General features: G+C 40.7%; 1 non-coding gene across 1 annotated transcript; it reads right to left on the bottom strand.

The window, feature by feature from the left end:
- Positions 1-2,009: 2,009 nt before the first annotated feature.
- On the bottom strand, positions 2,010-2,113 carry LOC115897125. Its single transcript, XR_004057065.1, has one exon. It is a non-coding gene; the product is annotated as a U6 spliceosomal RNA (small nuclear RNA).
- Between the last annotated feature and the right edge of the window lie 9,790 nt (positions 2,114-11,903).

Genomic DNA, 11,903 nt, shown 5'->3' on the forward strand with positions numbered 1-11,903 from the left:
GTGAGGGGATAGTTTGAACAATTGTATGCCAATAAATCAGACAGCGGATATGAAATAGACAGATTTCTAAAGAGACGCAAACTATCTAAACTGATCCAAGAAGAAATAGAAAATCTGAAGAGACCTATCACAAAGAGATTGAAGTAATAGTAAAAACAAAAGCAAAAGTAAAAAAAAATACTTCCAACAAATAAGAGCACAAGATCAAATGTAATAAAATAAAGGATTAATAGACTCTTAATTGACCGATGGAAGGAAAAGGTGTTAGAATTTCAAGCTCTCAATTAGTCCACCTTCCTGTTTTAAAAAAACTGATACTAAAAAAGCACATAACATAAAATGTACCATCTTAGACATTTTTAAGTGTGCATTTTAATATTGTTAAGTATATTCACATTGTTGTGAAACAGATCTCCCAGTCTTTTTCATCTTGCAAATTCGAGACTCTATACCCATTCAATAATAACTGCCCCTTTCCCCTGCCTCATCCTTTGGTAACCACCATTCTACTTTTTGTTTCTATAAATTTGACGACTACCTCATATTAGTGTAATCATACAGTATTCATCTTTTTGTGACTGGCTTATTCCACTTAGCATAATATTCTCAAAGTTCATCATGTTGTAGCATGTAACAGGATTTTTTTCCTTCCTTCCTTCCTTTTATTTTTTATTTTTTGTTTATTTATTTATTTATTTTTTGAGACAGAGTTTTGCTATTGTTGCCCAGGCTAGAGTGCAATGGCGCGATCTTGGCTAACCGCAACCTCCGCCTCCCGGGTTCAAGTGATTCTCCTGCCTCAGCCTCCCAAGTTAGCTGGGATTACAGGCATGTGCCACCATGCCTTGCTAATTTTGTATTTTTAGTAGAGATGGGGTTTTTCCATGTTGGTCAGGCTGGTCTTGAACTCCCGACCTCAGGTGGTCCACCCACCTTGGCCTCCAAAGTGCCGAGATTACAGACGTGAGTTACCTACCGCGCCCAGCCGGATTTTCTTCCTTTCTAAGGCTGAATAATATTCCATTGTATGCATAGACCACATTTTGTTTATCCAGTCATCCTTTGGTAGATGCTTGGATTGCTTTCACCTCTTGGCTACCATGAATAAATGCTGCTGTGAACATGGGTATGCAAATATCTTTTTGAGACTCTTCCTCTTTCCATTCTTTTGGATGTATACCCAGAAGTGGAATTGCTGAATCATAATAGTGCTATTTTTAATTTTTTGAGAAACTGCCTACTGTTTTCCATAGAGGTTGCAACATTTTATAATCCCACCAACAGTGTGCAAGGATGCTGATTTCTGTACATCCTGGCCTTGTTATTTTCTGGGTTTTTAATTTGTTTTTAATAGTACTTGTCCTAATGAGTGTGAGGTGATATCTCATTGAGGTTTTGATTTGCATTTCCCTGGTGACTAGTGATATTGAGCATCTTTCCATATGCTTGTTGGCTATTTGTGTACCTTTTTTTTTTTTTGAGACAGGGTCTCACTCTGTCACCTAGGCTGGAGTGCAGTGGTGCAATATGGGCCCACTGCGACCTCCACCTCCTGGATTCAAGCAATTCTCCTACCTCAGTCTCCCAAGTAGCTGAGACTACAGGCATGTGCCACCATGCCTGGCTAATTTTTGTATTTTTAGTAGAGGTGGGGTTTCACCATGTTGGCCAGGCTGGTCTCGAACTCCTGATCTCAAGTCATCCACCTGATTCAGCTTCCCAAAGTACTGGGATTACAGGCGTGAGCCATCACGCCTGGCCTTGTCTATCATCTTTAGAGAGGTCTATGATGTCTATTCAAGTCCTTTGTCCTTTTAAAAATTGGGGATATTTTTGTTGAGTTGTAGGAGTTCTTTATACATTCTGCACATTAACCCCTTTTCAGATATGACTTGCTGCTATTTCAATCCATTCTGCAGGTTCCCTTTTTACTTTGTTGCTTATGTTCTTTGACACACATATAAGTTTTATGTAGTCCTATTTGTCTATTTTTTCCACCTTCCTTTTAAAAAATATTAGAATGCTTCACAAAATTGCATCTCATCCTTTTGCAGAGGCCATGCTGATCTCTGTGTCATTCTAACTTTAGTGTATATGCTGTCAAAGGTGGCACCCAACCATCCTTTTAAAGTTGATTTTCTTTTATTTATTCCAATCTTACTTTTCAAGCAGATTTCCCACCCTGGGTAACCTATACCTTGATTCAGTGACTCTCAAACTTGAATACACACCAGAATCTCTTGGAAGGCTTGTTACATCATAAATTGCTGGGTCCTACCACAGATCTTTGATTCAGTAGACCTGGGGTGGGGTTTAAGGATTTACATATGTAATAAGATATCAAATGATGCTGGTCCTAATGGTCCAGGACCACATCTTGAGGACTGATGCTCTAGTCAAATTCAATCGCTCTGTGTTTTTTAGAGATTATTGCCTTTGCTCATGCTGGTTTTTGTTTGTTTGTTTGTTCTGTTTTGTTTTCTGCCCAGAATGCTGTTTATTCAGGCGCCTCTCTATGGACTTTCACTAAGCCCTCAAACTGGAATGAATCGCTCTCCTGAGTTTCTATGTCACTTTATATTTATTTTATCTCTTATCATCTACCTTTTACTTTTTTAAATTTTTTATTGGGACGGAGACTTGCTCTGTCACCCAGGCTGGAATGCAGTGGCGCGATCTTGGCTCACAGCAACCTCCGCCTTCTGGGTTCCAGCGATTCTCGTGCTTCAGTCTCCCAAGTAGCTGGTATTATAGGCACCTGCCACCATGCCTGGCTAATTTTTGTATTTTTAGAAGAGATGAGGTTTCACCATGTTGGCCAGGCTGGCCTCGAACTTCTGACCTCAAGTGATCTGCCTGCCTTGGCCTCCCAAAGTTCTGGGATTACAGGCATGAGCCATGGTGCCCGGCCACTTTTTACTTTTGATTTGACTTATTTACATACCAGTCACATTGTCTATTAGGATAATAAGGTTTTGGATGTCAGAACTCATGTTTAACTTATCTTTATACATCCTACAGTGCCTGGCAAAGTATCTCACCTATACTAGGCGTGCAATGTATATTTGTTAAATGAATGAAAAAATAAGGAAATGCCCGGTGAAGAAAAAGATAGTAGTATTAAGGAAAGAAAAAAAAATGAATAAAAAGAAATAGAAAAAGGGAGATGATAAATGTGGTGGAATAAAGTGGTAGGAATTCTTCCAGAAGGGAATTTTGTTTTGCCAACTAAATGCAAAGCAAAAATAGACCAGGTCTTCCCAGCTGTTCTTTTTGTTTGTTTTCTTGCAGCTGTGCTAGAATTCTTTATTTATTTATTTTTTTTCCGGGCCAGAACTGCTAATCACCATGTCAGTGGGGCCCTTGTGATTTAATAAGAAGAAAAAGATTGGGAGACTTTAATTCCCAAACACTTAGGGCGTGAATCTGGAGGGGTGCAGTGTTCTATCATGTTGACTGAAATCCAGAGTGCACCTTTCATCTGATGAAAGACCATGACACTTTCCCCTGTGGAGAATTGGACAGATGCCATTGTGATATTAAAAAAAAAAAAAAAGCAGTATTGAAGAAAGTTATAAACTCTAGAATTAGCTGCCTATGCATATATGTATATATATATATATATATATATATATTATTTTTTTTTTTTTTCAGACAGGGTCTTGCTCTGTTACACAGGCTGGAGTGCAGTGGCATGATCATAGCTCACTGCAACCACAAACTCCTGGGCTCAAGCAATCATCCCGCCTCAGCCACCCCAGTAGCTAAGATTAAAGATGCGTGACATTATAACCGGCTAATTTTTGTGAATGTTTTTGTAGAGACATGGGATCTTGCTATGTTGTTCAGGCTGGTCTCAAACTTCTGGCCTCAAGTGATCCTCCTGCCTTGGCCTCAAAAGTGCTGGGATTATAGGCATGAGCCATCATGCCTGGGCCTGTGCACAAAATTTTAAATTAATTGTGTGTGTGTGTGTGTGTGTGTGTGTGTTTGAGACAAAGTCTCACTCTGTCACCCAGGGTGGAGTGCAGTGGCATGATCTTGGCTCACTGCAACCTCCACTTCCCGGGTTCAGGCAATTCTCCTGCCTCAGCTTCTGAGTCGCTGGAATTACAGGTATGCACCATCACACCCGGCTAGTTTTTGTGTTATCAGTAGAGGCAGGGGTTTCACCATGTTGGCCAGGTTGGTCTTGAACTCCTGACCTCAAGTTATCCACCCACCTTGGCCTCCCGAAGTGCTGAGATTACAGGCATGAGCCACCACATTCAGCCTATAAAATTAATTTTTATAAAATGATCCTAGTCTACAATTCTTTATGACATTTATGGTCCTACTTCTCTAGCAGGTTGGATTGGGCGTACTTCTAACTTTTGCATCTTAGTTTGCTAGTTTATTTGGGTAGCCTTCATTTAAACTAGCAATCTGCAATAGGGTGTTTTCTCTACTGTGCTGTGCACATGGCCTGGCAGAGAGCTTTTCTGCTGCGTTTTTGAAAAGGCCCATAACCAGGGCATACAGTCCCACTGCAAACACTAAGGAAAGAAGCAAGCCACAAAGGGATCAAGCATTTCTCATGGAACATGTGCCCTGAACACCCTCTGGAAGTTTCTGTGATGTGTGCTCTCATGGTAATGGATTAATCTGGATCATGGCTGTTACCCCCGGATTGTTCTGTTTATCTGCTTACTGTTTTCATTTTTGTTAGCTTGCTGTTTGGACACTTAAGGCAGACTCCATTTTGTTATCCAGATGTTTCTATGCCCAGGGGCACTAGCATGCATTCTAATCACTGGGCATGTATTGTTCTTTAATAGTATGTAGAAAATTGAGAAAGTCTTGAGAGCTGGCCTGAAAAATTTATTAGTCCCTCACTAAAACTTCACCTTTAAAACCATTTCTCTGTGGTGTGATTGTACCTGGAAGAACTAGAAATCAACCACTCAATTATGAGCTCAAGAGTATATGAAATTGAACATGCTCAGAAATTAATCATTTTTCTCATCTCTTCTGTGAATGATATCTCAGCAGTCAAGTTATCTTTCATTGCTAGGGGATATTCAAAAGTAAGAATTTGGAAGATCTTACTAAAAGGCTTTAGACAGAACCTGGAAATAGATTATCTGCATTTGTATGCAAGTTAATTTTTGAATTCTCTACATATGCTGAGGGAAAAGATTAGGATGTCTGGATGGGCCTGGATAGCAGAGTTAGGGCCTGATTTTCTTCTGGTTAGTGCCTTGGGGAGATTAAGTGTGGCTATCACTCTGAATAAAATTTAACCCAAATGCTGAAAATTTTAGAGGAAACTGGATACATCAAACAGGAACCTGTTGTAACATCAAATGAGTGACTTATTTTGTTGCTTAACCAGGGTAAGCGAAAGGTAACACTAAGCTGGCTATCAGTAGCCCCCTGTTTCTTAGAGAATTTCTAACACAGTGTGACCATATTTATTCGTAGATGGGACAGAGATGCTGATGGCATTCTAAGACAGAGTAGAAGTAAAACTAAGCAAGATGGGGCTTTTGGTACCTAAAATTATTTTTTTCCTTTTAAAAGTTATAGTAATTTTTAAATTTTGGAAATTTAAAATTTTGGAAAATAAAAACTACAAGTACACTTATAGTAGACTCCCTTCCTTCCTTCCTTCCTTCCTTCCCCCCCTCCTTTCTTTCTTTCCTTCTTTCCTTTTCTTTCTTTCTTTCTTTCTTTCTTTCTTTCTTTCTTTCTTTCTTTCTTTCTTTCTTTCTTTCTTTCTTTCTTTCTTTCTTCTTTCTTTTTCTTTCTTTCTTTCTTCTTTCTTTTTCTTTCTTTCTTTCTTTCTCTTTCTTTCCCCTTCCTTCCTTCCTTCCTTCCTTCCTTCCTTCCTTCCTTCCTTCCTTCCTTCCTTCTCTTTCTCTTTCTTTTCTTTTCTTTCCCTCTTTCTTTCTTCCTTTCCTTCTCTCTCTCTCTCTTTCTCTCTTTCTCTCTTTTCAGGGTCCCACTCTGTGGCCCAGGCTGGAGTACAGTGGCAGTATCAGGGCCCACTACATTCTTGACCTCCTGGGCTCAAACAATCCTCTCATCTCAGCCTCCCAAGTAGCTGGCACTATAGGTATGTACCACCATGCCCAGACTATATATATCTATATATACACACACACATATATATATATTTGTGTGTGTGTGTGTGTGTGTGTGTGGAGATGGAGGCCTCACTTTGTTGCTCTGGCTGGTCTCAAGCGCCTGGCTTCAGGTGATCCTCCCACCTCAGCCTCCCAAAATGCTGGGATGACAGCCGTGAGCCACTGTGCCCAGCCAGCATGTCTTTTTTTGGTCTGCCCGGTACCAACCCTCCTTCTGGAAATCACTCTTTCTGTACCTTTGACCTGACGATTCCTGTGGGAGCAGCTGTGCTCTGACATGGCCTGGCCCTGCCTAGGGCTGATTAGAGAAAAGTAATACCAACGATCCTCTTCTCTGGGATATTTGAACCTGATTCCAGGGGTGATTATCAATGTCTGCAACAATCAGGGAGGTCCGGGTACCTGCCAATGAGGACAGACATTGGCTGAAAAACAATTAATATGGGTGCAGCAGCGCACATTCACTGAGGAGCACCTTTGTTTGAGAAGAGGGAACATAGGGATTCCCTCTTTGGGGGCAGAAGTTGGAAACTGTGCACTGGGGAGGCCTGTTTTCTTCCTGTAGACAAATCTTATTGTGGTGAATAGGAATGAGGCCAACAGCAAGATCTGGAGATGGAAGAGGCTCCTGAAGATGTTGAAACGCCTGGTCCCAGTTGTTCCGTGGGCCAGCTGGATTCCTGCCGTTCTATAGCTGTATTGCTCAATCCTTCCCTGGGATCTGGGAGCAAATAAATTCCATTTTTGGCCCAAGTTAGTTCAAGTTCAGATTCTTTTCCACCATAACAGTAACAAAGAGTCCTAACTGATTCAACATTAAACAACTGTATTCTTTTTTTAAAAGCTTGCTTGTTTGTTTGTTTGTTTTAGAGACAGGGTCTTGCTCAGTTGCCCAGGCTGGAGTACAGTGGTGGGATCATAGTTTACTGCAGCTGGAACTCCTGGGTGCAAGGGATCCTTCTCCCTGCAAGGGATCTTTCCTGTAGTTGGGACTACAGGCATGCACCACAACGAGCTAAATACTTTTACAAATTTTTTTAGAGACAGGTCTTGTGATGTTGCTCAGGCTTGTGTCAAACTCTTGGCCTCAAGCAATCCTCCCACCTCAACCTTCTGAGCAGTTGGGATCACAGGCATGAGCCACCTCATCCTGCCAATAAAGCTTTGTAAAAGGGCCAGTCACGGTGGCTCTCACCTGTAATCCCAGCGCTTTGGGAGGCCAAGGTGGGAGAATTCCTTGAGCCTAGGAGTTGGAAACCAACCTGGGCAAAACAATGAAACCCCTGTCTCTACTTTAAAGGAAAAAAAAAAAAAAAACTTAGTGGAGTATAATTGACAAATAGAAATTGTATATAATTAACAGGTGTAACTTGATGGTTTGATATACATGTACATTGTGAAATGATCATCACATCAAGCTAGTTAACATATCCATCACTTCACGTAGTTACCCCTGTATGTGTAGGCATATGTGTGTGTAGCGAGAAGACAAGATCTGCTCTCAGCAAATTTCAAGTATACAGTGCAGTGTTAACTATAGTCACCATGCTGTATGTTAGATACACAGAATTTATTTATCCTGCATAATGGAAACTCTGTACCCTTTGACCAGCATCTCCCCAATTCCCCCATCCCCCAACTCCTGTCAACCACCATTCTACTCTGTGCTTCTGTGAGTTCAACTATTTTTAAATCTACATATGTGAGATCATGCATTGTTTGCCTTTCTGTGGTTTGGCTTATTTTACTTAGCATAATGTCCTTCAGGTTCACCCATGTTGCAGAATTTCCTTCTTTTTTTAAGGCTAAATAATAGTCCATTGAATATTACATATATATATATATGCACATACACACACGCCCCTCATTTTCTTTCTTTTTTCTTGAGAGTCTTGCTCTGTTGCCCAGGCTAGAGTGCAGTGGCATGACCATAGCTCACTGCAACATCTTAACTCCTGTGCTTAAGTGATCCTCCTGCTTCAGCCTCCCCAAAAGCTAGGACTTTAGGCACACACCACCATGCCTAGTTAATTAAAAACTTTTTTTACTGTAGAGATGGGGGGAGCTATGTTGCCCAGGCTGGTCTGCAGACAGAGGTAATTATACCTCTTCTTTTCTGATTTCAGTGCCTTTTATTTCTTTTTCTTGTCTAATTATTCTGGTTAGGATTTCGTTTTTTGTTTTTTTTTGGTTTTTTTTTGTTTTTTTTTGAGACAGAGTCTCGCTCTGTAGCCCTGGCTGGAGTGCAGTGGCCGGATCTCAGCTCACTGCAAGCTCCACCTCCCGGGTTCACGCCATTCTCCTGCCTCAGCCTCCCGAGTAAGCTGGGACTACAGGCGCCCGCCACCTCGCCCGGCTAGTTTTTTGTATTTTTTTAGTAGAGACGGGGTTTCACCATGTTAGCCAGGATGGTCTCGATCTTCTGACCTCGTGATCCGCCCATCTCGGCCTCCCAAAGTGCTGGGATTACAGGCTTGAGCCACCGCGCCCGGCCAGGTTAGGATTTCTAGTACTATGTTGAATAGAAGTGGTGTTAGTGGGCATTTGTAGCTAAGATCAGATATTAGAGATAAACCTTTCAGTTTCTCCCTATTGATTATGATGTTAGCTATGGCCTTTCATATATGGTTTTTTTTTTTTTTACTTTTGTGAACTGTTCATGGAAATACATATGTGATCTTTATTATGCTGAAGTATGTCCCCTCTATACTTATTTCTTTAAGAGCTTTTATCATGAATGGATGTTGAATTTTGTCTAATGTTTTTTCTGCATCTATTGAAATGATGCAGTAATTTTTATAGTTGATCATGTAGTTTTTATATTTCAATCTGTTAATGTGGTATATCACATTGACTTGCATATGTTGAACCATCCTTGCATCCTAGGGATAAATCCCCCTTGGTTGTGGTGTATGATACTTTTAATGTGCTGTTGAATTCAGTTTGCTAGTATTTTTTTGAGGAGTTTTGCATCTCTGTTCACCAGGTATATTGGCCTGTGGTTTTCTTCTTAGTGTTATTCTTTGTCTTTGATGTTAAGGTGATGTGGACTTCATAAAATGGGTTTGGAGGTTGTCCCTCTTTTATTTTTTGGAAGAGTTTAAGAAGGATTGATAGTAATTATTTTTTTGAATGTTTGTTAGGATTCACCTGTGAAGCCATCTGGTCCTGGGCTTTTCTCTGTTGGAAGATTTTTTGTTTTTTCAGACAGGGTCTCACTCTGTCACCTAATCATGCCCAGGAGTGCAGTGGCATGATCTCAGCTCATTGTAGCCTCAACCTACCAGGCTCAGGTGATTCTCCCACCTCAGCCTCCGGAGTAGCTGGGACTACAGGCGCACACCATGCCCAGCTACTTTTTTGTGTTTTTAGTAGAGATGGGGTTTTGCTATGTTACCCAGACTAGTCTTGAATTCCTGAACTCAAGCAATCTGCCTGCCTCAACCTCCCAGATTGCTAGGAATATAGGCATGAGCCACTGCACCCAGCCTGTTGGAAGGTTTTTGATTACTGATTTAGTCTCATTTGTGAATTGTCAGTTTAGGCTATTTTTTCCTGTTTCAGTTTTGATAGGTCATATACATGCTTCTAGGAATTTACCAATTTCTTCTAGACTATCCAATTTGTTGGCATATAATTGTTCATACTAGTTCATTATAACTTATGATCAATCCTTTTTCTTTCTGAGGCATCTGTAGTAATGAATAACTATGTTCTTATTTTTATAATGCCTTCAATCTCTTTTTTTTTTTTTAAGATAGGGTCTCGCTCTGCTGCCCAGACGGAAGTGCAGTGGCACAATCACGGCTCACTGCAACTTCTGCCTCCTGAGTTCAAGTGTTTCTCATGCCTCAGCCTCCTGAGTAGCTACGATTACAGGCACATGCCACCATGCCTGACTAATTTTTATATTTTTAATAGAGACAGGGTTTCACCATGTTGGCCAGGCTAGTCTTGAACTTCTGGGCTCAAGTGATCCACCTGCCTCGGTCTCCCAAAGTGCTGGGATTATAGGCTTGAGCCACCTTGCCCAGCTAGATTGCCTTTTGATCTTGTTAACAAGTACACATAATTTCTTATATTGTTGTATAACTAGCAGTTTTATATAATTTTTATTCTGTTTTCTCTTATTTAATGGTATATTATTAATACGTAACACATTTATAATTTTATTAGATTTGGTATGTTAACTTTTTTCTTTTTTTTGCAGACAAGGTCTCACTTTGTCACCCAGGCTGTAGTGCAGTGGCGTGATCTCGGCTCACTGCAGCTTTGACCTCCTGGGCTCAAGTGGTTCTCCTGCCTCAGCCTCCTGAGTAGCTGCGACTACAGGCATGCACTACCACACTTGACTACTTTTTTGTATTTTTTGTAGAGACAGGGTTTCACCATGTTGCCCAGGCTGGTCTTGAACTCCTGAGCTCAAAGCAACCCACACACCTTGACCTCCCAAAGGCCACCTTGCCCAGCCAATATCTTAAATTATATGCTAACAATAATGAATCAGTAAAATATATTCACTGATATATAACAAGACGTGTTGCTACATGGTCTTCAGAGTAATCATTTTAATGTTTGCATACTATTTCATCTCATTGCTGTAACAGTTAAAAGTTATTTTTTATTCAGGGCTTCTTCTGTTTCAGGTACCCTGTATATAGCATATATATATACACCCCATAACAATCATAGGGGAATTACTGTCTTCAGAGTAGTGACGTGAGGACTGGCTTTGAGAGGCAAGCGTACTTCCTCAAAATCACAGAAAGTTAATAGGCTACGTCTTGGCCTGTGCCCTTCCAAACCCATCTCTCCTATGCAACCTGGCTCCCTATTACCGTGGTTTACTACAGCAATTTCACCCTTGGTTAATATCTGTGTTACTTCCTGGATTTTGGATACTTTAGATTGGATTAGATGTTTGGTATCTAATTGTTTGCTTCTGCTGACTTCAAAAATTGCTGTTTTTAACTGCAAAGAGCATTTAACCTAAAGATATGCACATTGTGTGAGGTTGTTGGACTCTAGTTTTTTTTTTTTTTTTTTTTTTTTTTTTTTTTTTTTTTTGAGACAGAGCCTCATTCTGTTGCGCAGGCTGGAGTGTAGTGATGTGATCTCGGCTCACTGCAACTTCCGCCTCCTGGAGTCAAGTGATTCTCTTGCCTCAGCCTCCCAAGTAGCTGGGATTGCAGAGGTCCGCCACCATGTCCAACTAATTGGTGTATTTTTAGTAGAAACAGGTTTCACCATGTTGGCCAGGCTGGTCTTGAACTCCTGACCTCAAGGATCCACCCATCTCAGCCTCCCAAAGTGCTGGGACTATAGGCATCAGGCATGGTGCCTGGCCTGTTGGACTCTATTTGATGTTATCTTGTTGCGTCCAGCTATCTCCCTTTATTAATTTACTTAATAAATATTTATGGAATAGTCAGCATGCATTTGATGTTAATATCCAGTGCAAATGTGAAGAAATGTGATATATTTGGGAATATCAAGGTGAATCATCCATGAATCCTATCTGGAGCTCTTAGTCTAGTTGAGAAGAAAAGATGAAAAGCACTAATAATTATAATAAAAGGAATAAATGTTTAAAGTTAAGTATACTTTAAGAGATGTGGAAATAAATATTGTAGCGATTCAGAGGACAAAAAGATGACTTGGAGCTGGGGAGAGTGGGGAAGACTTTCGAGAAGAGATGCCCTTTGAGGTAGAATCTGAGCCATGGGTAGCATTTGAACCCCGGAAGGACAAGGGCTGAGGTCAACGTCAGTGATG

Source organism: Rhinopithecus roxellana, chromosome 4 (genome assembly GCF_007565055.1).
Source record: "Rhinopithecus roxellana isolate Shanxi Qingling chromosome 4, ASM756505v1, whole genome shotgun sequence".
Lineage (NCBI taxonomy): Eukaryota > Metazoa > Chordata > Mammalia > Primates > Cercopithecidae > Rhinopithecus > Rhinopithecus roxellana.